General features: G+C 40.7%; 1 pseudogene; it reads left to right on the forward strand.

The window, feature by feature from the left end:
- Window positions 1-4,022: 4,022 nt before the first annotated feature.
- LOC138930807 (pre-rRNA-processing protein TSR2 homolog pseudogene) overlaps window positions 4,023-25,917 on the forward strand; it is a 98,325-nt pseudogene continuing 76,430 nt past the window's right edge.

Consider the following 25,917-nt stretch of genomic DNA (forward strand, 5'->3'; position numbering starts at 1 on the left):
AAGTATCACATGCTCCCAGACAGTTCTGTGGGTAGATCTAGCAATTCAGAGCCACAGTCATCTTTCAGTTAATATTGTTAATGAAGGCAGGGTTGCTCTGGAAGATCTGACTGAACTTTACATGTGTTGGCCCAGTGCTATTGTCTCACGCCTGGTCTGAGGACGTGGGAGGCCAATTGCCTTCCATTCTCCTTCCCCAGCTCAGGACTTTGGGTCACTTCTCTTGCAGAAAGTGTGCCTGGTTGTGGCTGACCACTCCAGAAGCCTGGCTCAGGCCCTTGAAGGAGAACCTGACTTGCTCTCTTTTTCTCTCTCATTCTCTGTCCCACTCCCATTCTTCTCTCTGTCCCACTAGGATGGCTGATCTGGGGGAAAGCTTCTGACTTGCGGGTCTCTCCTGGGCTGTTGAAGAAGGATTTACTAATGTGATAATGAAGCCCTTGGTCATGACTCCAAGTGGCTTTCTCTTTTGCACGTATTGAATACATCTGCAAATAATCAGTAAAGGATGCAATTAGATAGTTGTTTCTCCAAATGACAGATGGTCTGCTCACTCCCATAATTGTACCAGCAGTTGAGTATTTACAGGTGTATTCTGGACATTTCCCATCAGACTGCTGTAGGAACCACAGATATATCCAGAGAGAAAGTTTGGTGGGAACCTTTAAATGGCCCATCCCTTAATTCCTCTGTTGCTCATATCCTGTGCTTCCAATTGGAAAATTCCTATCTGAATTGCCCTAGGACTCTGGGCATGTCTCTGGACAGACATCTTAGGATTTGGAAGAAAACCCCAACTACTAGTGAGACAGGACTGGTGTGGCTGTCTTCTCACTCAGCACCATCTTAAAAGTGCAATAACCTGGAGCTGTTGGGCCATGTGGAGACTCTTGGTGAGAGAGCCAAGTCCAAGTGCTAGCTCTGCTTCTGGCTGCCCATGTGAACTTGGGCAAGGCAAGTGACTTTATCTCCTTGTCTATCTAAAGCGGAGATAGAGTCAAGCAGATGAATTAGGGTGCTGTTTGTAACATGTTGTCTGAAGTGTGAAATGCTCTTCTAGTACTTTATATGCGGCCACTCCTTTACAGAAACGGTTGCTACATCCTCACTTACTCTGTGGGAATTTCCCTCATATGAAAATTAGAGTGGTTTCTGTCCAGATAAGGAAATAATGTATATAAAAGCAGATCCTGCTATAATAGGAAACCACGTGTTGGTTGAATGCATAAACAAAGCATTATTTGTTGGATTAAAAATAAATATTGGAAGATGACAGAGAATGCACATTTTTCACAGTTTTACCTTCCCCTCAAAGGAATGCACCCCATTATCTCCTAGTATGACCAACTGCAGTGTGCACAAACTCAGTGAAAGGGAAGGGAGGGGGCAGTAAGGGACAGGGTGATGGTGCCAGTGAGAAGCATTCTTCAAGGACCAGAGTTAGGTGCATTCTCTCCACTCACTCTCAATGTCCAACCTTGGTGAGGAGGTTTTTTACAGGGCATAGACTGAAGTGTATTTGATGTTATTATTTTTTAAATTTTATTTTATTATAGTTAATTTATAATGTGTTAATTTCTGCTGTACAACAAACTTACTTAGATATATGGAATTCTCCAGCACAAATACTAGATTGGGTAGTCTTTCCCTTATCCAGGGGATCTTCCTGATCCAGGGTTTGCACTCAGGTCTCCTGCATAGCAGGCAGATTCTTTTCCATCTGAGCCACCAGGATGCCCATAAGATACATTATTTTACATATCTTTTTTCATTATGGCTTTAGTTCAGTTCAGTTCAGTCACTCAGTTGTGTCCAACTCTTTGTGACCCCATGGGCTGCAGCATGCCAGGCTTCCCTGTCCATCAGCAACTCCTGAAGCTTGTTCCAATTCATGTCCATCGAATCAGTGATGCCTCCAGTCATCTCATCCTCTGTCATCCCCTGCTTCTCTTGCCTTCAATCTTTATTATGGCTTATCAAAGGATATTGAATATAGTTCTCTGTGCTATACAGTAGGCCCTTGTTGTTTATCTATTTTATATATAGTAATGTGTATCTGTTAATCTCAAACTCCTAATTTTTCCCTCCCCACATTTCCTCTTTGGTAACCGTAAGTTTGTTTTCTATGTCTGTTGATCTATTTCTGTTTTGTATATAAGTTCATTTGTGTCATATTTTAGATTTCACATATAAGTGATATCATATGATAATCTCTAGGTCCATCCATGGTGTTAACTGCAAATGGCATTATTTCACTCTTTTTTAAGGCTGAGTAGTATTCCATTTTATATATGTACCACATCTGCTTTGTCCATTCATCTGTTGATGGACATTTAGTTTGTCTCTATTGACCAGTTTTTTTTTATTTTAATATGAATTTTATTATGAATGAGTTTGAACCCCTTCATTTATTTATTTAAATTTTTATTTTTACTTTATTTTACTTTACAATACTGTATTGGTTTTGCCATACATTGACAAGAATCTGCCACGGGTGTACATGAATTCCCAATCCTGAACCCCCCTCCCACCTCCCACCCCATATCATCTCTCTGGATCATCCCCATGCACCAGCCCCAAGCATCCTGTATCCTGTATTGAACATGGACTGGCAATTCGTTTCTTACATGATAGTATACCTGTTTCAATGCCATTCTCCAGTTGTTTTGAAATCATGCTCTTTGCCCAAGTCCAGGGACAATCATTTCTTGCTAGAATGAAGAATCAGGTTTAGCCTTTTCCTGGCCCACTGAGGGGCAGAACTCAGTCTACACAGGCTGACACCGCAGCCCAGGAGATCATGTAGCAAACCTCCTGTGGGATTACTAAGAAGGGCCTGGACTTGTGGCTATGGCTTGGTATTGATGGATGGCATGATTTTAGTTCCTCCAGCATGAGTGCTGCTCCTTCCTTGAGTCAAGCCTGTGAGCAGCATGCTATTACAGAACAGCTCTGAGTTGCGCTGCTCTGGTGATGAGTTTGTATTAAACTGTTCAGCCTTGGAGGTTAGCCTTTCTGGGACGAACAGTGCCATTTATTGTGAGGTAAAAGGTCTTAGTGTTTCCCAGGTGGCATTAGTGGTAAAGAACCTGCCTGCTAATGCAGGAAACGCAGGAGATGCAGGTTCAATTCCTGGGTCAGGAATATCCCCTGGAGAAGGAATGGCAACCCACTCTAGTATTGCCTGGAGAATCCCATGGACAGAGGAGCCTGGTGGGCTATGTCCATAGGGTCACAAAGAGTCAGACACGGCTGAAGTGACTTAGCATGCAGGAGGTCTTAACCTGGTTGTGCCCTGGCCCCCTTAGTGGTCTGCTGAAGCCTATAGTTTCAGAAATGTCTTTAAATGTATAAACTACATGAGATTAGAAAAGGAAGCAATAATGTTGAAACATAGTTATAAAATGTTTTAACACACAAGTATGTGATACAGTAGCATATGTACTTCTTTATCAAGGATTTTTGAACAATGACCATAACTTTAGAGGGGAAACAGCTATCAAATTACATGAGTGATGATTTGCTTTATGGATTTTTTTTTGAAGGCATAGCAAAAGATTTAGTGGCTTGTTTTTAGATAGAAGAATGCCCTGTAAGATCATAATGAGTAATGAGCTGCCTCATTCCCAGATCCTGGTAACAGGGATTCTCATTTGTTAAAAACACACACACAAAAAAAATACAAGAAAATATAACTATCTAATAAGGAAATTCCAATTCAGTTATTGCAATGCCAACCTAAGAAGAGGGACCAAGGTAAGCCAAGGACCTTTTGCTTTCATGTCTTCTTGGCTTTCAAAAGCCTCAGGATGTACCAGTGATTTGCAGTGCTCCCTTCCATTGCAGAGCAGAGTTACCAAAGATCATGAACTCCTCGCTCCAGGAGTCCCAGACAGATTGCATATTGCCTATATTTCCAGATGGATTGCTAAGGCTTACAGTTTATAGGTCCCACCCTTCCCCCTCAGCCCAGAAGAAAGACCCCCTTTAATCTTAGCACAGCCATTCCTACCACCATCACCATGCCCACCACAGTCGCCATCCTCATCTCCATCATCATTCCCACCACCATGACCATCCCCACCTCCATCATCATCCTGACCACCATCACTATCACTGAACCACCACTGGAATATAAACTGCTGCTATGTTCATCCTCAGGGCCAGACCAAGCTAAGTCTTTCTTTCTCCTAGAAGCTCCTCAGTTTACTATTTGGCAGAAAAAATAGCATCTTCTGGGGCTCCTGGATTGTCAACACAAGAGGAGAGTGCTTTATGGCCACTCACATTTCTCACAGCAGCCAAGGCATGGACTGAAATATGAACATTCAAATCAAGTCTCTTTTGCTCTCTTCAAAAGTGTGGCTGGAGAAGGAGAAGGATTATGCTCCTGAGAATCATCCCTTTTAGGCTGTATTACAGTAGAAACATTGTCCTGGTCAGGGGCCTGTTTCTAAAATATTCCCAGGACCTTAAATTTTGAAACCCAAAAATGTGAAAGAAAGTTTCCTGTTATAGTTGGCCAAGGCAAACACATGGCCAGGCCCCCAGAAACTAGAAATCACACGATCATACAGACAGACTCAAGGGGATCAACACAGACCCTAAATGGAAAATTGCTTGCTCATGCAGAATGTGAGACTATGGAAAGCAAATGTAGTACTTTCCCCCAACACCTCCTGATCTCCCTGATTGGGAAGATTTATTAAAGCATCAGGCAGGGAAGAACAAAATTGCCTTTAGGGACCAGCTAATTTTGTTGCTGGTAAGTAAGTCCATGCTAGATATATGTACCCATCATGTGCTATGGAAGTTTCATTGGTAGAGGAAGAAACACCAGTTCTTTAAAATGTTTAGGAGATTTCTGTGTCAAGTCCACTCTTTCTCGCTATGTCTGGGCATCTGAGGTGTCCGAAGAGGTCTCCAGAGTCTAGGACCTGTTTGAAATGACCTTGAGAAAGTCTTGCCTGAGAGGACCTGTGCTGGGGTCCAGCCCCGGTGGATCCAGGGTGGTTTGAAGTGTGGACAGCGTAGGCGAGAAGAAATTTATTTATTAATATAAGATTAGATTATGAAGAAATAATGTAGTAGGAAAATTAAGTGGAGAAAGGAGGCTGAATAACTTGGCTTACAGGGAAGACCAATAATATCTCATGACAAGAGATTTGCACCATCTACGTTAGGCCACCAGCGCCCACTTGAATATCTAAGGGTGCCCTGCCTTAGGCTCCCTTTCGCGCGGGTCTTAGAAGCCAGGACAAGTAAGTAGACTTGGTGAGCTGCCCCGCTCCAGACGGGAATTCAGCCTGAAATTAGAGTAAAGAGGAGACACGGGGGAAACCAGTCCAGCGACTGGCCCGTCCTCTATTGTTCAGAAGGGCTTTTATACTTTTTGATTATACATAGATATCAATGGGTAACACAAAGTTATGCAGCGTTAGCAGCCCAGACTCTTGTCAAAACCAGGCTTTTCTCTCTGCATACAAGTCTTAGGTGATTTACATCATCTTCTGGCCAAAAGGGCCAATTAACATTTTACAGCCTTTTTTCTAATAAGGGTTTGTCAACCAGAAGACTTATTTGTGTTGATCTTCCCCAAAGTCTGGTGCCACTCTCAGAAAGCACTAACTAAAGTTACATTCTTACATAGCAAGGACACAAGAGGAGTGCAGTGATATATAACAAAAGAAAAGTAATTAACTCAAAAGTCTAGTGTTGTGAACATCAAAACTACTATATATCTTTTTCCATATCCTGTTTACATTGATTAACATCCTCCCAGGTGCCTAAAAGATAAAGAATATGGAGGCCTGGCAGCAATCATTGAGTCAACAGTGAAATCCGTCACCAATATGATTTTAGCTCTTTAGAAAAGGCTCTGTATCTTTAAGATGCTTTAAGCTTTGTGCCTCTCATGGTTGGGGGGCTGTAAGCAATTCACAAGCTGTAAGAGGTCCGGGGAACCTGTTAGGCAATCTAGAGAGCTATCAGAGGGGGTATGAGCTGAAATATCCCTTTCAAATGCAGAAGACTAAAGCCCTAAGTTGACTTTTTCCAGAGAATATTAGAAGAGTGGAAAAGCAGAGTACAAAGGCTGGCAGATTTTTGCTTTTTGGGGATACATGTTCAGGAAATTCCAGGGGGAACCCCTGAAGCCTGATCACGTCCTTGTGTTTTGTCAGGCTTCCTTCCTCATGACCTTGTCACAGGCGGGATTCCTCACGCTGGCCCCCGGCAGACCTGGTCAAGTATTTGTTGTCATCCAGAAAGGGGTCAGTGACAGAAAAGTAATCGTTTCCTATCATGTCAGCAATCAGGCCATTCAAGGAATGACATTCCTCCCTCCCCAAGCCCAACCCCATATCGAACCGTAGCCTCTGGCTGGGTCATTTTGGAGAGCTTTGCTTGGCCCACAAAGAAGAGATGTCTGTGGGACTGCCACCATCACTCTGTTGATGAGATTTCTTCTGGTTCTTGCTTAATGGTAGACTCTTCGAATCTACTTTGCTCAGTTCAAAAGTCACATTCTTCCTTATTGGTCCTGGACCAGTAAAATATACCTCACTGGGCCAGACTGATGGCCTTCCCAGCCTCTGATTTCTTTTGTTTTTTTAAAAAAACAAGCCAAATTATTTTTTAACTGAAGTATAGTTGATTTACAATGTTGTGTTAGTTTCAAGTGTACAGAAAAGTGATTCAGTTATTTATATGTGTGTGTATTCTTTTTCAGACTCTTTTCCCTTATAGATTCTTATAGAGTATTGTGTAGAGTTCCCTGTGTTATACAATAGATCCTTATTGATTATCTATTTTAAGTATAATAGTGTGTATGTGTTAATCCCAAACTCCTAATTCATCCCTCCCCCACTTTTCCCTTTGGTACCATAATTTTTTTTTTTCTATCTGTGGGCCTATTTCTATTTTGTATTAAAGTTCATTTGCATTTTTTAGATTCTGTATTCAAGCAATATCTTATGGTATTTGTCTTTCTTCTGACTTACTTCACTTAGTCTGGTAATTCCCAAATACATCCATGTTGCTGCACATGGCATTATCCCATCCTTTTTCTCGGTTGAGAAGTATTCCATTGTGTATATGTACCACATCTTCTTTATCCATTCATCTGTTGATGAACATTTGGGTTGTTTCATGTCTTGGCTATTGTAAATAGTCCTGCAATGAACATTGGGGTACATGTATCTTTTCAAATTATGGTTTTTCTCTGGACATATGCCCAGAAATGAGAATGCAGGATCATATGGTAGTTCTGTTTTTACTTTTTAAAGGATCTTCTATACTATTCTCCATAACCAGCCCCTAATTTCTGACATGAGTACCATGTGGGGCCAGGGTTGCTGAAAATTTAAGTAGATTTTATAATACACCATCCTAGTGGATGCTCTTCCTTTAGTAGATAGCAAAGATTATACATTTCTTCAAATGTCTAGTGAAAGGAGTGCCTTTTTTCATGTTTACATAAAGGCTAGCAATGGCCTTGGGGTAGATCATCCCCCATAATGCAACTGTGTATCCAAGCTGCCCATCAAACTATATGACACTAGAATGAAAAGGACTTATCTGCAGGGAAATCAGAGGCCTAGCCGGGAGAAGAGAGGTGCCCACAGTTGCACAGCAGAGCTAGAGTTGGCACCCTAACCTGTCTCCCTGTCCTTTACCCTTTCCACTGTACCCATTCAGTACCTCTCACCAGTGCCTGTACTCTAGCCCTTCAGTGTGGTGGATCTGTACCAGGGAAATGTGGATCATAGACTTGACCCCAAACCAGACCTTTTCACGATTTAAGACTCTGAGCCAGTGCACTGGTGGAGGGAAGACAGGAGGCTGGCACAAGGTGGAGTCAGACCATATCCTAAGAGAAAAGGGGATGCTTTGAAGAGTTTTATGCCCAGAGATGACACTGTCTGGTTGGCCTGTGATTGCTTCTGCTCCCATTACCTCTGCCATGTGTCACAGTGGATGGAGCCAGGCTGAGCATGGACCTGTCCTGAGCTTATTTGATTGTTGGCACCTTCGTCCTCTGGGCCCACTTCCATATGTTGTGACCAACAAATTCCTGACCCACTTGCCATCTGAGTTTCTTCCTGTTCCCAGGAGAGGCCACTTGCCTCCACTCCCCCTGCTCTGTCCTAATGAGGCAGCTTACAAAAGGCCTCTTTCCCTGTGAATGGATTGTGATTCCTCTTGCATTGCCTCTTCTCCCTGAGCCTTTCCTGACCCAAATGGAGCTTGGCTCTGGCTTCCTTTTCTTCTGACAGCTCCTCTAACTCTGGCTTGTCGGACAGCACTGATCCCACCTTTATATGCCTTGTGATTTGTCAGCCTAGAACATTTTGCTCATTATTCCCACACCCAATTAGACTGTTTTGAATTGTAACCTCTGCAGACCAAGACTTTGGCTTTTGGTCCTTGAAAGTTGTGTTTACATCTATTCCTATCTCTAAATGACTGCTTCCAGCCATAAGCACAATAGTTTCCACACTTACATTGAAAAATCGCTGCCCAAGCCCTTCTCTGTGTTCCTCTCCTGACTTTGCAGGGGCACAAAGCACCCTTGATGGGTCCTGAGGCTCTGGCTTGTGAAAGCCTTGCTGGCAGCAAGGCTGACTTTGGCCAATTATATTCTCAGAAGGACGTTTTTTAGCCCTTAGTGAAGTGAAAAGTCGCTTAGTTGTGTCCGACTCTTTGCGACCCCATGGACTATACAGTCCATGGAATTCTCCAGGCTAGAATACTGGAGTGGGTAACCTTTCCCTTCTCCAGGGGATCTTCCCAACCCAAGAATCGAACCCAGGTCCCCCACATTACAAGTGAATTCTTTACCAGCTGAGCCACAAGGGAAGCCCAAGAACACTGGAGTGGGTAGCATATCCCTTCTCCAGCGGATCTTCCTGACCCAGGAATTAAACCAGGGTCTCCTGCATTGCAGGCAGATTCTTTACCAGCTGAGCCACAAGGGAAACCCTTACAGATCTCTAAACTAGAGTTTAACATTTCCTATTGATGCACAAAGAATACAAACCATTAAAAGATGCTCATTGTTATCTATTTATATAGTGAAACTTCAGGAATAGACACACCACCCAAGAGGGGAGAAATGGCTTGATGCGTTTTGGCACATCCACTTAAGAGAGCACACTACCTTAAAAAATGATGATAGTGATGATGTAGAAAGAGGCAAGCAAGTCCACAGTAAGTGCAAGTGGCAAACAATGAACTTCTGTGTATGACTATCATAGCTGGGAAAGGTTGTATGCCTGTGGGCAAGATCTGGAAGATAATATAAAAGGCAAAAATAATTATGACCAAAGTACCCAATAACCTACAGTTATGGTACTTTTATGCACATTATTTTAGTGAATGTTAACAACAACACTGAGAGGTCACATGGCTAGGAAGTGACCTAGCTTATTCTGCTCTTCTGCTTATTCTGCAGCTGCACAGTGCATTTCTAGGAAGTGGCAGGTTCAGGTCTCAAAATCTAATTGTCTTCTGGCTATAGAATTCTCTTTTATTCCTTTTGCTGGTGGAATCACAGGAGAATTATTTTGCTTTTGATTTCTGTAATGTTATTGGCACAACAATAGTCATAATAAGTTTAAACAAATACCTGGAGAAAAAGGAGATCAGGGACATCCTTCATCAAAGAATTCAGTGAGTGTAACCCAGCAACCATGACTAGGAGACTATTTTGTGAACTTTGTTTTTTCCCCTGTGTTGCTTATTTCTTATCTACTCCCCCTCCCCCAATCTATTTATTATAGTGATGAGCAGGGAAGTCCTTACTTAAGAAAAGAAGGAAGGAAGGAAAGGAGAAAAGAAAGAGGGAAGGAAGGCCCAAGGGAAGGAAAAAAAGAAGAAAAAAAATGTAAGAACTTGTAGCTTACAAGTTTATAACCCGGCTCACTTCCTAGTCATGTGACTTGTTGTAGGTTATATGGGGAGGTGGCAATGGAGCTAGGGTAGAAAGCACCTTTAAACTAAGTGATTTGAAGAAAACCCTAAAAACTATCCTTTTTCAAACTTTAGAAAATAACATTTTATATAGAAAATATATCAGTGTAAACCACTCAGAAGCCATTTCTACCATGGGGGTATAATGTACAGCATGGTGACTATAGTTAATAATACCGTATTATATTTTAAAGCAGACAGCTCAAAATTTCCCAAGCCAGGCTTCAATATTACGTGAACTGTGAACTTCCAGATGTTCAAGCTGGATTTAGATAAGGCAGAAGAACCAGAGATAAAATTGCCAGCATCCGTTGGATCATTGAAAAAACAAGAGAGTTCCAGAAAAATATCTACTTCTGCTTTATTGACTATGCCAAAGCCTTTGACTGAGTGGACCACAACAAACTCTGGAAAATTCTTAAAGAGATGGGAATACCAGACCACCTGACACGCCTCTTGAGAAATCTGTATGCAGTTCAGGAAGCAACAGTTAGAACTGGACATGGAACAACAGACTGGTTCCAAATAGGGAAAGGAATACATCAAGGCTGTATATTGTTACTTTACTTATTTAACTTACATGCATTATGTACATCATGAGAAACACTAGACTGGATGAAGCACAAGATGGAGTCAAGATTGCCGGGAGAAATATCAATAACCTCAGATAGGCAGATGACACCACCTTTACAGCAGAAAGTGAAGAAGAACTAAAGAGCCTCTTGATGAAAGTTAAAGAGGAGACTGAAACAGTTGGCTTAAAACTCAACATTCAGAAAACTGAGATCATGGCATCTGGTCCCATCACTTCATGGGAAATAGATGGGGAAACAGTGGAAACAGTGATAGGCTTTATTTTGGGGGTGCTCCAAAATCCCTGCAGATAGGGTCTGCAACCATGAAATTAAAAGACGCTTGCTCCTTGGAAGGAAAGTTATGGCAAACCTAGACAGCATATTAAAAAGCAGAGACATTACTTTGCTGGCAAAGGTCCATCTAGTCAAAGCCATAGTTTTTCCAGTCATGTATGGATGTGAGAGTTGGACTATAAAGAAAGCTGAGCACCAAAGAATTGATGCTTTTGAACTGTGGTGTTGGAGAAGACTCTTGAGAGTCACTTGGACAGCAAGGAAATCCAACCAGTCCATCCTAAAGGAAATCAGTCCTGAATATTCATTGGAAGGACTGATGCTGAAGCTGAAAGTCCAATACTTTGGCCACCTGATGTGAAGAACTGACTCATTTGAAAAGACACTGATGCTGGGAAAGATTGAATGAGATGGTTAGATGGCATTACCGACTCAATGGACATGAGTTTGAGTAAACTCCAGGATTTGGCAATGGACAGCGAGATCTGGTGTGCTGCAGTTCATGGGGCCATAAAGAGTCAGACACGACTGAGTGACTGAACTGACCTGAAGACAGTAAATCTTCGAAGTTATCACAAGAAAAGACTATACATCTGCATGGAGATGGATGCTAACATATTGGACATTTTGCAACATATACAAGTATTGAATCATTATATTTTATGTCTGAAACTAATATAAATACTATATTAATTATACTTCAATAAAAAGAAATTCATGGGTCAAAAATTTATAAATCCTTTCAGCAGCCTGATCAACTTCCCTGATAGCTCAGTTGGTAAAGAATCCACCTGCAATGCGGAAGACCCCGGTTCGATTCCTGGGTTGGAAAGATCTGCTAGAGAGGGATAGGCTACCCTCTCCACTATTCTTGGGCTTCCCTTGTGATGCAGCTGGTAAAGAATCTGCCCACAATGTGGGAGACCTGGGTTCGATCCCTGGGTTGGCAAGATCCCCTGGAGAAAGGAAAGGCTACCCATCCAGTATTCTGGCCTGGAAAATTCAATGGACTGTATAGTACAGGAGGTCACAAAGAGTCGGACACGACTGAGTGACTTTCACTTTCACTTTCAGCAGCCTGATACCTAATAACATGTAACAAAATTGAATCCACTTTATTAAAAAGAAGACTGTCTAGATTCGCAATTGGAGACCTCTTTAATTTCATTTTAAAAACATTAATTTGCCTAAGTAAACAAAATGCCCAATAGAAAAGGAGACCTTTTCCTATTTAACTCAGCATCATAGCTCTTTTTGCCCTTGCACAGAATTGCCTCAGATTGCATGATTCTCCTTTTCCTTGACTGCCAGCTGCATGATAGGGTGCAGATGCCAAGCACACAGACTGGTGCTCAGATTATTCCTCTTTCAGAATCCAGTTCTGAAACTTTCTCATTGTGCATTTTTGGGGAATTCACCTAATCTGTCTAAGTCTCAAATTCATTGTCCCTTAAAAGGTACGGTGATAGAAGATGATGGAATAAAAAGCCCCAGACATTGTTCCCATACAGAGATGCCAACCTTACAACAATATCTGATCCAAAAAGCCTTTATGAGAATTCCAGAAATCAGTTAAGAAATTGCAGTACCCTCAGGCAAACATGAATCCAAGAACAGTCACATTAAAATCAGTGAGAAAATCCACTGCATTTAATCAGAGAAAATACTTAACTTATAGCTTCTCCCTTGAGAGGGAAAGAGAAAAGTGCGTCTGATGTTCCAGCTTTTGGGAGAGCTGCCTGAGGGACTGGTTTCTGATGTGTCTGATTCAGAGCAACGATGGAGAAATGGCATACTTTGGATGTCTGAGAGCTTCTAAGAACAGAGGGGTCAGTGGCTTGTTGCCCCAACAGAGAACCTGCAGTACTGCACACAAACGCTAGAGGCAGCAAGGGATTATGAGCTTCTAGAAAGGAAACAAGCTAACCTCTCTAACTGGGAAATTTCATACAAATGCCCAGATAAGATGCAGCCTCAGAAAAGGCTTGAGAGACATATGGAATCTCTCCAGGCTGATGGCTGAAATTCTTCCCCTGTGTGAAGCCAGTCCATAAAGACCTGGAGAGTTGGCTGTTTTTTCAAAATGTACAAATCCCAGCAAAAAAATAAATTAATAATGAAGCATATAAAGAGACAGGGAAACATAGCCCAATCCAAGAAACACAATAAAACCCCAGAAAATGACCCTAAAGAAAGAGATCTATGAATAAGCTAAAAAAGAGGTAAAAATAATCATCTTAAAGAAACAATGAACTATAAGAGGTCATATATAGACAATTGAATGAAATCAGGAAAATGATGCAGGAACAAAATGAAAAAAATTAGCAAAGAGGTACAAATTATTTAAAAAGTAATAAATAGAAATTATTGAGCTGAAGAATACAATAATTGAACTGAAATTTCACCAGAGGGATTTAATAAAACTTGATCAATCATAAGAACCAGCAAGCTCAAAGACAAGTCATTTGAAATTATCAAGTCGGAAGAACAGAATGAAAAAGGGATGAAGTGGAAAAAGCCCAAGGAACTTATGTGACACTATCAAATTGGTTAATACATACATTAAGGAAATCCAGGAGGAAGAGAGAAAGAGAAAGGAACAGAAAGCTTATTTGAAATAATGGCTGAATATTCCCCAAATTTCAAAACAGAATTATTGCAGGATAATTGCTTTACAATATTATGCACATTTCTCAAATGTGAAAATGGAAATTCACATCTAAATTTTAAAAAGTCAAAGGACTGCAAAATAGGATGGACACAAAGAGGCCTACACCAAGACACATTATAACCAAACTGTCAAAGTCACAAAGAGATAATCTTGAAAGCAGCAAGACAAAAGTGACTCATCACATACAAGGAAGGTCCCATAAGATTGGTAGGGAATTTCCTGACAGAAATATTACAGGCCAGAAGGGGTGAAAAGGCATTTTCAAAATGGTGAAAGGAAAAAACACTATGCTAGCCATGAATATCATATCCATCAACAGTTCCCCTCAGAAATGAAGGAAAAATAAAGATATCCATTCTTCCCAGATAAAAGCTGAGAGTCTATTATACCTAGAACTGCCTTACAAGAAATGCTAAATGGAGTCTTCCAAGTTGAAACAAAGGATGCTAGCTAGAGAGCAAAAAGCACACAGAAATATAAAACTCTCTGGTAAAAGTAAATACATAGGCAAATACAGAATCCTGTAATCATATAGTAATGGTGCCTAAACTACTTTTAATCCTTGTGTAGAATTTAAATTATAAAAGCATAAAATAGCTATAATAATAAATACATGCTAATGGTGTTGAACAGAAGCAATTTCATAGAGCATCAACATCATAAAATACATTCTGTGACTCTGGTAGATCAGGACAAGATCAAAACTACTTGTAATCAAATCTGAGCACAGGCAGAAGCAAGAGCATTGTCCAAACCACTAAATGGACTGAACATCTCACTATCCTGGGGTACATGAATAACTGCTGCTTAAAAAAAATTTACAGCCTTAGCCTCATTCTGTTTTTCCCACCTTCTAGGTAAATATTATTATTCTCAGTCATAAAATTACCCCAGTTTACTGATAGCATCCAATTCATAGCAGAGTCCACTTCTTTGAACCTTTCCCCAAATTACCTAATGAAATCAGAAATGTTATAATGACTGCTATCTGTCTCTTACGTTTCACCACACAGATCCCTATGGTATGTGATCACCTCATTGCAAAGAGTCAATAACTCTGATTTCTTTAACTGTGGATGTGCTCCTGATGGTCTCTATTAGAGGAAATCAACAGGATTGACCCCGCCAGGAGCAGCAGTCCAGAGGTGTCTCTAATGACAGTGTTTTTCATTGAAACCTACCTCCTCCTCAAAGTCTTTCTGGATTTACCCAGTTGGAAACAATCTCTCCCTGCCCCCCCACCCCACCCCACAGCATTGTTGCAGGCTACTCCATTGTCACTCTGGTCTCATTCTCCCTGGAATATATTCTGGGAGACATCAGAGCCTTATGGGTGTTGGAATCCCAGGATTCTGGGTTCAAATTCTAGAACTTCCCTGCATGAGCTGTGACCTTGGGCAAGGTACTACATCTGTCAAACCTCACTTGCTTCTGCTATTAAGTGAAGAAAATGATCGTGCCTAACTTGTTTGTGTTGTGAGGATTAATGAGATAATGTGCACAAAGCATTTCAGCAGTGCCTGCACACAGTAAATATTAAATGAATTGAAGCTGCTATTATTATGTTTACTTACACAGAATTCTTCATTCCTGAAGATTTTTAGACTCATGGAAAAAAAAAAAAACGGGTTAAGGGGACTGAGATCAGGAATCATGCTCAGGGCCTCTTCAGGTTGATCTAAGGCTATAGAGACTCCCACCAATGGGTTCCTTGCCTCATTAGACAACTTCCATTTGCCCTAATCTCCACAATGGTAGAGGTATTGCCAATGCCTCTGTAATATAGAGCCTTAACTGGCCTTGGCTCTGTGTGGGGTAATAGCAAGCCCAAACGTACTGATCTTGACCTTGCTTAACCCTTGGCTTCTTTCCTTTCTCCCAGGCTTCCTTACCAGACTCTCAATTATTTTGTCTTTCTCTTTATCTCCCCTTTCTTTTCACTTCTGCTGATTTCCTCTTTTCTCTTCTCTTTCTTTCACGTTATTGTCAGTAGGAATGACCCCTGATACAGAGGCACTGGAACTAAAACTAACACTGATGCTAAAAAGGCACAATGAATTTGCATTACCTAGAATGGTATATGAAGTGTTAGATTTGGGAGAGATAGCTGTGTACAAAGCTGGATGAAATAAGCCCTCAAAAGTGGTTTAAGCATAGCGCCATGGGAGCTCAAAGGAAGGAATGTGAGGTGCAGTTCATGGTGGCTACATAGAGAAGGCAGTCATTGGACAAGCTGGTAGATGAATAGAAGAGGCCAGAAAGAAGTCTTTGGAAGGCTTTTGCAATAGTCAAATCAAAAACTGTTGAGAGACTTAGGGAAGTGAGTGCAGGTAGGAATGGAAAGGAGGAAGATAGATAAGAGAGGCTTGAGGTACAGAATCCACAGAATATAGTATCATGCTGGATGGGCTCGAGCCTAGAACTGAGCTCTGAGATCAAATGTTATGAGGTCTATACCTCTCATAAGTTGGGTGCCCTTGGGCATGTTACTTCCCCTCTGGTGCCTCAGTTTTCTTATCTGCAAAGTGGGGACAATAAGTATCTACTTCATAAGACTACTATGAAAACTAGATTTGAGGAAACATTCTGTTTTCTTATCTTTTGATGTGATAATTCTATCGAAAGTATATTGATATTGTTACCAGGACAACAAAGTTAGTGGTAATGATTGCAGCAGTTGAAAGTCTCAGGCTACTTGAAACACAGGATCAGTCTGGAAAGTTCTCACTCAGTGGAGGCATTCCTGTCCTGTGGGAGACCTTCCTGGAGCATCTTCACCCCAGGGCTGTGGAGGATGTTAAAAATCTTGGAACAGGACTCCAGCAACTTGCCATACCCAGACTGAGACCCAAGGAAGGTTTCAGCCTGGAAACAGTTCTGTCTGTGGAAATGAGGGGAGGGTTCATTTCTGCAGTGACATCTTATGAGAGAGCTCCCTAATCAACCGACCTCCTCAAATTCTCTAACTCTGAAAGGGCAACATTCACACATGATACTTAAAAAAAAAAAAAAAAAAAACTTTAGAACTATTAAGTGGCAACAGAGCATGCACCTTCTTTATTCTGAGTTCCTTTTCCTGCATGACTAATTGGGACTTGAGAGAAGCATTGGGCAGCACACCTGTTTCATCTGCTGTGGTGATCTCTTCTCCCCAGAGATTGTGTTCACTGTGCGTGAAGAGGAAAAATATGGAAATTGGCATGTGCAACTGCTTGTCATTCCTCTCCCCAAATCAGGTCTAGCCCCAACCTAGGAAAGGATATGCTAAAATTCATTAGTGTTGGTTTTTAAGAGGGAGTAGCAAATAGGTTGTTTTAAATTGTTATGACCTGGGGCTTCCACTGCCTTCCAAATATTGTGAAATATGCACACAAAACAATAATAATTAATAACTAGAACCCACCACCTACATTATGCCATGGAACATTGCCTGTAACTTAGAGGCCCCTGTATTCCCTGTCCCTCCACCTCTACCCCAGGAGTAATCTTTCTCCTAAATTTTCTGTCATTCCTTTGCTCTTTTTCATTTTTGCGTTTGTACACTGGCACTCTAACCAGTGTATTTTTTAAATTTTAGATTTATTTTTTTTTATTAAGATAACATTCATTTATAACTAAAATGGGCTTCTCAGGTGGCGCAGTGGCAAAGAATCTGCCTGCCAACCCATGAGATGCAAGATACTCAGGTTCAATCCCTGGATCAGGAAGATTCCCTGGAGTAGGAAATGGCAATCCACTCCAGTATTCTTGCATGGAAAATTCCCTGGCTGGCTACAGTTCTTGGGGAGGAGGAGCAAATGTGCAAAGGATCTATTGAGGGAATGCTTAGGAAGGGAAAAGGGGAAAGATCAGAGAGGTGTAAGCAGAGAGAGCCTTCAGACCTCAATGTTGCTCTGGACTCTGTGAAAGGAGAGAAAGGAAGAGAACTGAGTAGAAAGAGTCTCAGACTGATGAGGTGTTCCACAGTTAGAGATGTCCTGCCTCTAAACAGGGATGGTCCACCACTAGTACCCCTGTAATGCTCAGCCATCGGCCATGCTGTCTGCAGCAGGCTGTCCTGAAGGGATGTTGAAAGGCACACTTCTATGGTTGCCACAGTCATTGGATGCACCAATTTATGCAGTGGATGAGAATTCCTGTTTCTCTACAATCTTGTTGACAGTGTTGTCAGACTTTCTTATATTTACCAATGGTTTGTGTGTGAAATGATATGTCCTTGTGCTTTCAATTTGCATTTCTCTGATTACTAATGAGAATAAGCATCTCTACATATGTGAGAGAGATGCTCATGGGTCATTTATATTTAATCTTCTGGAAACTGCCTGTTCAATTCTTTTCCCCATTTTTAACCTATTCAGTTGCATGTATTTCTTATGATTGATTTGTAAGAGTCTTTTATATATTTTGGATATGAAGTACTTGTAGGTAATAGCAGTTATACATATCTATAGATAGATATCATTAGGTAAATGTTTTTCTACCTTCTTTACTGAACCAAAGATCTTAATTTTTGTGTATTTATTAGTTGATTTCTTTATAATTTGTGCCTTTTGTAACTTGTTTGAAAATTTCCCTACTCTGAGGTTGTAAAGATCTCAATACTGTTATCAAAAGTTTACATTGTTTTACAGTTTGCAAAAACTAAGATCATAGCCTCTGGTCCCATCACTTCATAGCAAATAGATGGCGAAACAATGACAGACTTTATTTTCTTAGGCTCCAAAAATCACTGCAGGTGGTGACTACAGCCATGAAATTAAAAGATGCTTGCTCCTTGGAGGAAAGGTATGACAAACCTAGACAGGGTATTAAAAAGCAGAGACATTACTTTGCCAGCAAAGGTCCATCTAGTCAAAGCTATGGTTTTTCTAGTAGTCATATATAGATGTGAGAGTTGGACCATAAAGAAGGCTGAGAGCTGAAGAATTGATGCTTTTGAACTGTGGTGTTGGAAAAGACTCTTGAGAGTCCCTTGGACTGCAAAGAGATCAAACCAGTCAATCCTAAAGGAAATCAATCCTGAATATTCATTGGAAGGACTGATGCTGAAGCTGAAACTCCAATACTTTGGCCACCTGCTGCAAAGAGCTGACTCATTAGAAAAGACCCTGATGCTGGGAAAGATTGAAGGATGGAGGAGAAAGGGATACAGAGGATGAGATGGTTGGATGGTATCACCAACTCAATGGACATGAGCTTGAGCAAACTCCAGGAGCTGGTGATGGACAGGGAGGCCTGGCGTGTTGCAGTCCATGGGGTCGCAAAGAATTGGACTGCTGAGTGACTGAACAACAACAGTTTCCAAGCAAGTCTTCATTACTCCACTTGGAATTGATATTTTAGTATGCTGAGATAAGGATCTAATTTTACATTTTTATTTATTTGAATAGCTAATTTCTCTGTACTAGTTGTTTAATGATATTTTTCCCAATGGTCTGCAATGAAAATTCAGTCATATATCATTTTAACCTATGTGTCAGTTGGTTCCTGGGGTATCTACTGTGTTCCACTAGTATATTTGCTTATCTTATCGCTTCTTGACCTTTTGGTTAAGATCAGGTATAGTATATTTGCTTACCATGGGGCCAATCCTAAACTTATCTTTTATAGTGTAGATTAAAATTCGATCTTGATATCAGGTAAGTCTCCCTACCTTGTTCTTCTTTAGGAGTGCATTGACTATTTTAAGATATTTGCTCTTTTCATATAAAATTTAGAATCAATTTAACTTCCCCTGGGAAAAAATCAGAAATTTTATTGGAATCACCTGGAATCCATACACGTTTGATCAAAACTGCATGAAATTCTTTGCAAATCTCTTTAATGTCTGGTTTAATAACAGATAGTTTGTCATAACTGCTTTTGTATTCAATCTGTTGCATTGTAGTGTTTTGGCTGAAGTATATATAAAAGAAATCTGGTCTCACACAGATACATAGTTGGAAAACTGATGTATATTCTAATAGCTTTTTTATGTAAACGTGGATATTCTTTTATATTTCACCAAACTCAAGTTGTAGTTTCTTAAAATTTAAAATGTGTATTCTGAAACCGTATTAATGAATCTTTCATATTCAATTATATCCATTGATCGTACCAACAGTGCACAATGTTTTCCTTTTCTCTATTGCCTCACTTACACTTGTTATATGTTGTCTTTTTGATGATAGCCATTTCTCAGGTGTGAAGTGATATCTCATTGTAATTTTGATTTGAATTTCCCTGGTGATTAGTGATGTTGAACATCTTTTCATGTGCCTATTGGCCATCTGTATGTCTTCTTTGAAAAAATGTCTATTCAGGTCCTCTGCCCATTTTTTATTCAGATTGTTTGTTTTGTTGACATTGATTTGTATGAGTTCTTTATACGTTTTGACTGTTAACAACTTATCAAACACATCAGTTGCAAATATCTTTTCCCATTCAGTAGGCTGCTTTTTGTCTTGTTAAAATCTAAATTAATAAAGGTGGAAGATTTTAATACCTAGAGGTGTATATGAATAACATGTTTCATATGTTTCTGTTTCTAATTTCACACTTTCTTTACCAGAGGTTTACTAGATACAGTTCAAGATTGTGGCTCTGTGATATCTTCAGTATTCTGTTTAGTTGATTACGGTAAGAATGATATAATTTAGCTTATAGACAAGTAGATAATGTTATTAAAGCTAATTTTACAGACCAGTATTTTTACCCAGATAAAAGTTCACCTTTTAGGGTAAAGTGAAAGTGAAGTCGCTCAGTCATGTCCAACTCTTTGCGACCCCATGGACTGCAGCCCACCAGGCTCCTCCATCCATGGGATTCTCCAGGCAAGAATACTGGAGTGGGTTGCCATCTCCTTCTCCAGGGCATCTTCCCGACCCAGGGATCGAACCCAGGTCTCCTGCATTGCAGGCAGACGTTTTAACATCTGAGTCACCAGGGACTGGCCAAGAAAGCTGTGAGTGAAGTCACTCAGTCATTTCCAACTCTTTGCAACCCCATGGACAGAGTAACCTGCACCAGACTGCTCCATCCATGGGATTTTCTAGGCATGAGTCCTGGAGTGGGTTGCCATTTCCTTCTCCAGGAAGTCTTCCCGACCCAGGGATCAAACCCAGGTCTCCTGCATTGTAGACAGGCGCTTTACCATCTGAGCCACCAGGGAAGCCTGGGTAAGGGAGAGATAAATTAGGAGTTTGGGATTAACAGACACAAACTGCTATATACAAAGTAGATAGCAATAACCTACTGTATGGCACAGGGAACTATAATCAATATCCTGTAATGAACCATAATGGCTAAGTACATGAAAAATATATATATATATGACTGATTCACTGCGTTGTACCTCAGAAACTAAGACAACATTGTAAATCAACTGTATTTCAATAATAGTAAGAAGTTCTCATTTTAGACAGAATTTTGCTCACAATGCTGCTCATGCTATGGAATAAGTACTATAACTGCCTTCATTTTATAGATTAGAAGATTAAGGCACAGATATGTTAAATAAGTTACCTAAGGTAACATAGCTAGTAAGTAGCAGAGCCAAAAATTGAAGTCAGATAATCTGGCTTTGGTATCCATGATTTAACCGTGATGCCTTCTTCATAGTGGGCTTCCCAGGTGGCACTAGTGTTAAAGAACCTGCCTGCCAATGCAGGAGACATAAGAGACATGGGTTCAATCCCTGGGTCTGGAAGATCCCCTGGAGGAGGGCATGGCAATCCACTCCAGTATTCTTGCCTGGAGAACCCCATGGACAGAGGAGCCTGGTGGGTTACAGTCCATGGGTTACAAAGAGTTGGACATGACTAAAGCAACTGAGCATGTTCTTCACAGTGACTTCATCTAGTTCCACTACCTAAGCCACAGCAGAAATTGGCCTAGAAGAGTTTCAAAGTGCCGTCAGCCATACAAAACACTCATTCGTGTTATTTGAATAAGTTCTGAGGATCTAATATGCAGTATAGTTCACAATACTATATTGTGTACACGAGAGTAGCTCTTACCTGTTCTCACCAAAAACAAAACTAAAATTCACACTAAATACACGAGTGATGGAGGTGTTAACTAACCTTACTGTGGTATCATTTTGCAATATTCACATGTATCAAATCATCACATTGTGCACCTTACACTTTCACATTATATGCCAATGGTATTTCAATAAAGCTGGGAAGAAAGTAGAATGGAGTAACTTATGGAGAGTAACAATTTAAATTTGAGTTGTTTTCTCAAATTTCCTCAGAGCTGTGGCAAAATGTTAATGGAGAAATGGCATAAAGAGAGATGGCCTTCTTTTCCTGGGGCTGACAGCATTTACATGCAAGGCTTTTTGGAGATTTCCCAGGTCCACTTGGTTTTCCAACTAGCTGTTTTCATCACTGATGATTCCACGCAGGCTCTGCAAGGACAACTGTGCCCATTTCCTGGTTGCAATCCCTTCAACCTGCCACCCACATCCAGGGCCTAACCCCACGGGACTGCTTGTGGATGTTTACTGCATGGAATGACAAATGACTTTTGCTGTGATAGTTTCTCTGGTGCCTCAGCATAGGACAACACCTTTCCATAGACCCATAAATTCGGGAAGAAGGCAGCCTCTCTTAGAGTTCTGAGTTACTTCCTAACTAGGGAAACTGAACGGAGGATCACAAAATTGCCTACAAAGCAGAGCATCATGAGTTGCAATTGTAATAAAGAGCAATGACTCAGCAGACCACAACCCACGCACACAGGCATAGAGGCCCCTGGCAGGGCTCCTCAGAGGGCGGGCCTGGCTCTGGGACCCACAGGGAAGATCCAAATTGGCCTTAGGATATTTTCTGATAGATTTTGGCTTGAACCTACTCCATGTGACACCCTTGTTCTGTTTTATATGCAACATCAGGATATAGAAGACCGAGCAGACAAGCCCTAATCTTTCAAGTGTGCCTGTTTCCAAATGCCATGACAACCAGCCCAGGAAAACATTTACCCTTTCTCACCTTGTTTCCCAAAGTGTGCAGGTGATTTACCACTGACAACACTCCTATTGGAGCCTATCCTTTTTCTGGCCAACATGTTTGAAAGCTGCATTGAGTCACTGCCGTGGATCTGGTCCCCGGCAAACACTCTCTGAGATGAATCAAATATCGGTGGACTCTAAGCCATGGATTTTTGCTCCACTGTGCCAGCGTGGTACTTCACAAATTATAAGGTCAAATGTATTTATCAGCTGATTCTAATGATTTTGGTAGATGCTCGTCCTACTACGCATGAGAAAACTAAGTGAGCTATTGTAGTCAGGGGAGAAACTAGTGTTCCAAAGAAGTGAACTTCATACTTCTGGAAACTAGAGATTTTCAGACAGATTTTGCTCCTTTTGGGTTTGCTATTGGAGATGTATTGACAAGAATTGTTTCAATTACACGATACAGGCACTGCACTATGAGACCAGCTTTGTGATAAGTTTTCAAGGATCAGAGGGCTAAGGCTGTAATATGGTGGTAGCTTCCTCTCAATGCCAGAATATTCTTATGGCAGGGGATTCAGAGCCTCCCTGGGAGTAGATTGGGAATTGGGCTTCAGTATCAGTGGTTTTCACTTGTGGGAGGGGTTCAAAAAGAAGAATCTACCAGTTACTGAGCTCCTACTACATGCCAGGCACGATGCTAGCCCCTTATGTGTATAATATTATTCAACTTAGACCTTAAATTGACACCACAAGGTAGATATTATTTTCCTTATTTAATTACTGCTTTTAAAACAAATGATAATCCATCACAACAGGCTAAATTTATTCTTATATTTTTGCATTCAGTTAATTTTTAAAATATTTATGTATTTATCTGGCTTTGCCAGGTCTTAGTTGTGGCATGCAGCATCTTCAATCTTCATTTGGGCAAGCAGGACTTTTACTCATAGCACATAAATTCTTAGTTGTGGCATGTGGGAACTAGTTCCCTGGCCAAGGATCAAACCTGGGCCCCCTGCTTTGGGAGTGCAGAGTCTTAGCCTCTGGACCACTAGGGAAATCCCTAGTTAATTTTTAAATTGAAGTATAGTTGATTTACAATGTTAGGCTAGTTTCTGGTGTATAGCTGATTCAGGTTTACAATATGTGTGTGTTTGTGTGTGTGTGTTTGTATATATATATATCTTTTATCATATTCTTTTCCATTATGGTTTATGATAAGATATTGAATATGCTGTCTCTGTGCTATATAGTAGGAATTTGTTGTTTATCTATTTTATATATAGTAGTTTGTATCTGCTAATCCCAAACACCTAATTTATCCCTCCCTACCCTTGTTCCTGGAGTAATGGACAAATTTGGCCTTGGAGTACAGAATGAAGCAGGACAAAGGCTAAAAGAGTTCTGCCAAGAGAATGCACTGGTCGTAGCAAACACCCTCTTTCAACAACACAAGAGAAGACTCCACATGGACATCACCAGATGGTCAATACCAAAATCAGATTGATTATATTCTTTGCCACCAAAGATGGAGAAGCTCTATACAGTCAGCAAAAACAACAAGACTGGAAGCTGACTGTGGCTCAGATCATGAACTCATTATTGTCATATTCAGATTTAAATTGAAGAAAGTAGGGAGAACCACTAGACCATTCAGGTATGACCTAAATCAAATCCCTTATGACTATACAGTAGAAGTGAGAAATAGATTCAAGGGATTAGATCTGATAGACAGAGTGACCAAAGAACTATGGACAGAGGTTCATGACATTGTACAGGAGGCAGTGATCAAGACCATCCCCAAGAAAAATAATGTAAAAAGGCAAAATGGTTGTCTGAGGAGGCCATACAGACAGCTATGAAAAGAAGAGAAGTGAAAGGCAAAGGATAAATGGAAAGATATACCCATTTGAACTCAGAGTTCCAAACACTAGCAAGGAGAGATAAGAAAGCTTTCCTCAATGATCAGTGCAAAGAAATAGAGGAAAACAATAGGATGGGAAAGACTAGAGATCTCTTCAAGAAAATTAGAGATACCAAGGGAAAATTTTATGCAAAGATAGGCACAATAAAGGACAGAAATGGTATAGACCTAACAGAAGCAGAAGATATTAAGAATAGACAGAACAACTATATAAAAAAGATCTTCATGACCCAGATAATCAAGATGGTGTGATGACTCACCTAGAGCCAGACATCCTGGAATGCGAAGTCAAGTGGGCTTTAGGAAGCATCACTATGAACAAAGCTAGTGGAGGTGATGGAATTCCAATTGAGCTATTTCAAATCCTAAAACACAATGCTGTGCAAGTGCTGCACTTAATATGCTGGCAAATTTGAAAACTCAGCAGTGGCCACAGGACTGGAAAAGGTCAGTTTTCATTTCAGTTCCAAAGAAAGGAAATGCCAAAGAATGGTCAAATTACTGCACAATTGCACTCATCTCACACGCTAGTAAATCAATGCTCAAAATTCTCTAAGCCAAACTTCAAAAGTATGTGAACTGTGAACCTCCAGATGTTCAAGGTGGATTTAGAAAAGGCAGAGGAGCCAGAAATCAAATTGCCAACATCTGTTGGATCATTGAGAAAGCAAGAGAGTTCCAGAAAACATCTACTTCTGCTTTATTGACTATGCCAAAGACGTTGACTGTGTGAATCACCACAAACTGTGGAAAATTCTGAAAGAGATGGGAATACCAGACCACCTGACCTGCCTCCTGAAAAATCTATATGCAGGTCAAGAAGCAACAGTTAAAACTGGACATGGAACAACAGATTGGTTCCAAATTGGGAAAGGAGTACATCAAGGCTGTATTTTGTCACCCTGCTTATTTAACTTACATGCAGAGTACATCATGAAAAATGCCGGGCTGGATGAAACACAAGCTGGAATCAAGATTGCCAGGAGAAATATCAATAACCTCAGATATGCAGATGACACCACCCTCATGGCAGAAAGTGAAGAAGATCTACAGAGCCTCTTGATAAAAGTGAAAGAGGAGAGTGAAATTTTGGCTTAAAACTCAACATTCAGAAAACTAAGATCATGGTATCTGGTCCCATCACATCATGGGAAATCGGTGGGGAAACAGTGGAAACAGTGTCAGACTTTATTTTTGGGAGCTCCAAAATCAGTGCAGATGGTGACTGCAGCTGTGAAATTAAAAGATGCTTGCTCCTTGGAAGAAAAGTTATGATCAACCTAGACAGCTTATTAAAAAAGCAGAGACATTACTTTGCCAGCAAAGGTCCATCTAGTCAAAGCTGTTGTTTTTCCAGTAGTCATGTATGGGTGTGAGAGTTGGACTATAAAGAAAGCTGAGTGCCGAAGAACTGATGCTTTTGAACTGTGGTGTTGGAGAAGACTCATGAGAGTCCCTTGGACAGCAAGGAGATCCAACCAGTCCATCCTAAAGGAAATCAGTCCTGAATATTCACTGGAAGGACTGATGCTAAAGC

Source organism: Ovis canadensis, chromosome X, assembly GCF_042477335.2.
Source record: "Ovis canadensis isolate MfBH-ARS-UI-01 breed Bighorn chromosome X, ARS-UI_OviCan_v2, whole genome shotgun sequence".
NCBI lineage: Eukaryota > Metazoa > Chordata > Mammalia > Artiodactyla > Bovidae > Ovis > Ovis canadensis.